Source organism: Rattus norvegicus, chromosome 3, assembly GCF_036323735.1.
Source record: "Rattus norvegicus strain BN/NHsdMcwi chromosome 3, GRCr8, whole genome shotgun sequence".
Classification (NCBI taxonomy): domain Eukaryota; kingdom Metazoa; phylum Chordata; class Mammalia; order Rodentia; family Muridae; genus Rattus; species Rattus norvegicus.
In genome coordinates, this window is record NC_086021.1 from 60,111,096 (window position 1) to 60,114,611 (window position 3,516).

Consider the following 3,516-nt stretch of genomic DNA (forward strand, 5'->3'; position numbering starts at 1 on the left):
CTTTGACTGTGCTAGGCACACTCCTACCTCTAGCTATTGCTTTGTCTAGGAATGCTCTTACCCCACCCCCGCCCACGAGCCCTGATGACTTGACTTATGCTCACAAGCCCTGATTCAAGCAGTTAGTATTCTTAACCAACAAGCCATCTCTCCAGTCCCAGCTCTTTTCTTGAATGTAGGACCTATGCTTTTATTCCTAAGAAGTCTGAGCCATTTTCCATCCTGCCTAGATTAGGTTGTTGTAATTTGCCATTAATTTTATACACAATGCATCGTAGCAGCAAGAGATGCCCTAAAGAATCTCTTGCACTCCAGATATAATCCTTCTTACTACGTCCATTTTTGTGAAGCAATTTAGTTTTCCCATGGCAATTTAGATTAATCACCTATCCTAACAGTTTTATTTCTGTCTTAGACTACTGATTTAGGGACATTAGAAGCCCAAAGTGGCCAGTGGGATATCTGAGCTTCCACTTCAATGAATGTTTATTGTGGCTTCTGGCTGGATTGATTCCCCCCTAAAATCAAAATTTCTAGTATAGCAACACTTAAAGTGATGGGAATAGGAAGCAAAAAATATTCCTAGTGGAATACTAGAACTTATATTTAGTGGAATTATTCTCCTTTTCACCCTTTGATTCCTGGACTCCTGTATCCTGGCTATGGCAAAATCTATAGTTATACTGGACACTGATTCAAAGTACAAAATTTCATTCTGGATAACCCTTCTCTAGTTTTCCAGGAGAGTCCCACCTAATTTACCCTGTAATTGTGCGTTCCAAAGCCATTCCATTTTTCTATCAGGCCAGCGGCTTCAGGATGGGGGAAAATGATAAGACCAATAAATTCTATGCTAATGGGCCAATTGTTTCACTTCTCTAGCTGAGAATTGAGTTCCTTGGTCAAAAGCAATACTGTGTGGAATAACATGATTGTAGATAAGTTATTCTGTAAGTCAATATATGGTGGTACTACAGAAGTATCTTAAACAGGAAAGACAGATACATAATCAGAATTAATATCCATTGCAGGGAAGACACAGCATGGTCTTTTCTATGGAAGAAGTGGTCTACTATAGTCACCTGGTCACTAGGTCATTGGCTGGACCTCAGTGTTGATGCCTGCTGTTAACAGATCATGCACCAACAGTCACTATGTCAGTCTTAGTGAGTGGAAGTCCATGTTGCTGAGACTGTGCATAACCCCATCTCTATCACCATGGCCACATTATTCCTGGGCACATTGAGCAATGATAGGAATAGCTGTACAAAAAGGATGACTGTCCAAAAAATGGATCAACTTATTAGGTGATTATTAAGTTTCTCTTCAGCTGAGGTCATGTTTTAATGAGTATTTTCATTGGACAACAGTATGTTTATATCTTGGGCAAATTTGGAGAGATCTATCTACATGCTTGCCTAGATGGCTTTCTTTTTTTTTTCTAGATGGCTTTCTTATCAATTTTACATTCGTGCTCTTTTCAAGTCTCTGACCATCCAGCCAATCCATTACTTATAGCCCATGGATCAGGGAACAATAGAACATCTGGCCATTTCTCCTAAACAAAATGTATGACCTTGTATACTGCCCAGTTCTCTTCATTGTGAAGAATTCCCTTCTCTGGTGTCTTTCAGGGTTGTCCCAGAATGGGATTATAATGCTATAGCTCTCTACTTCTGGGTCATGCCTATAAAACATGCAGGACCACCAGTGAATTGGGCACTAATGTTCTTTCCCTTAGACAACTAATCATAGGGAACACCCCATCAGGATATAAGTGCATCCATGGCAGCAGGAGATATTGTAATGGGAGCGGTAATCATAGGCATTTAGGCTACTTCTTCATGTCACAAGACCTGATTGGGCCCAATCATGCATATGGCACTTCAACCTCATTATAGATGACTATTGTGCACATCCCACTTTTTTTTTTTTATTAACTTGAGTATTTCTTATATACATTTCGAGTGTTATTCCCTTTCCCGGTTTCCAGGCAAACAGCTCCCTCCCCCCTCCCCTTCCTTATGGGTGTTCCCATCCCAACCCTCCCCCCATTGCCACCCTCCCCCCATAGACTAGTTCACTGGGGGTTCAGTCTTAGCAGGACCCAGGGCTTCCCCTTCCACTGGTGCTCTTACTAGGATATTCATTGCTACCTATGGGGACAGAGTCCAGGGTCAGTCCATGTATAGTCTTTAGGTAGTGGCTTAGTCCCTGGAAGCTCTGGTTGCTTGGCATTGTTGTACTTTTGGGGTCTCGAGCCCCTTCAAGCTCTTCCAGTTCTTTCTCTGATTCCTTCAATAGGGGACCTATTCTCAGTTCAGTGGTTTGCTGCTGGCATTCGCCTCTATATTTGCTGTATTCTGGCTGTGTCTCTCAGGAGCGATCTACATCCGGCTCCTGTCGGTCTGCACTTCTTTGCTTCATCCATCTTGTCTAATTGGGTGGCTGTATATGTATGGGCCACATGTGGGGCAGGCTCTGAATGGGTGTTCCTTCAGTCTCTGTTTTAATCTTTGCCTCTCCCTTCCCTGCCAAGGGTATTCTTTTTCCTCATTTAAAGAAGGAGTGAAGCATTCACATTTTGATCATCCGTCTTGAGTTTCGTTTGTTCTAGGGATCTAGGGTAATTCAAGCATTTGGGCTAATAGCCACTTATCAATGAGTGCATACCATGTATGTCTTTCTGTGATTGGGTTAGCTCACTCAGGATGATATTTTCCAGTTCCAACCATTTGCCTACGAATTTCATAAACTCGTTGTTTTTGATAGCTGAGTAATATTCCATTGTGTAGATGTACCACATTTTCTGTATCCATTCCTCTGTTGAAGGGCATCTGGGTTCTTTCCATTTTCTGGCTATTATAAATAAGGCTGCGATGAACATAGTGGAGCACGTGTCTCTTTTATATGTTGAGGCATCTTTTGGGTATATGCCCAAGAGAGGTATAGCTGGATCCTCAGGCAGTTCAATGTCCAATTTTTTGAGGAACCTCCAGACTGATTTCCAGAATGGTTTTACCAGTCTGCAATCCCACCAACAATGGAGGAGTGTTCCTCTTTCTCCACACACTCGCCAGCATCAGCTGTCACCTGAGTTTTTGATCTTAGCCAATCACACTGGTGTGAGGTGAAATCTCAGGGTTGTTTTGATTTGCATTTCCCTTATGACTAAAGATGTTGAACATTTCTTTAGGTGTTTCTCAGCCATTCGGCATTCCTCAGCTGTGAATTCTTTGTTTAGCTCTGAACCCCATTTTTTAATAGGGTTATTTGTTTCCCTGCGGTCTAACTTCTTGAGTTCTTTGTATATTTTGGATATAAGGCCTCTATCTGTTGTAGGATTGATAAAGATCTTTTCCCAATCTGTTGGTTGCCGTTTTGTCCTAACCACAGTGTCCTTTGCCTTACAGAAGCTTTGCAGTTTTATGAGATCCCATTTGTCGATTCTTGATCTTAGAGCATAAGCCATTGGTGTTTTGTTCAGGAAATTTTTTCCAGTGCCCATGTGTTCCA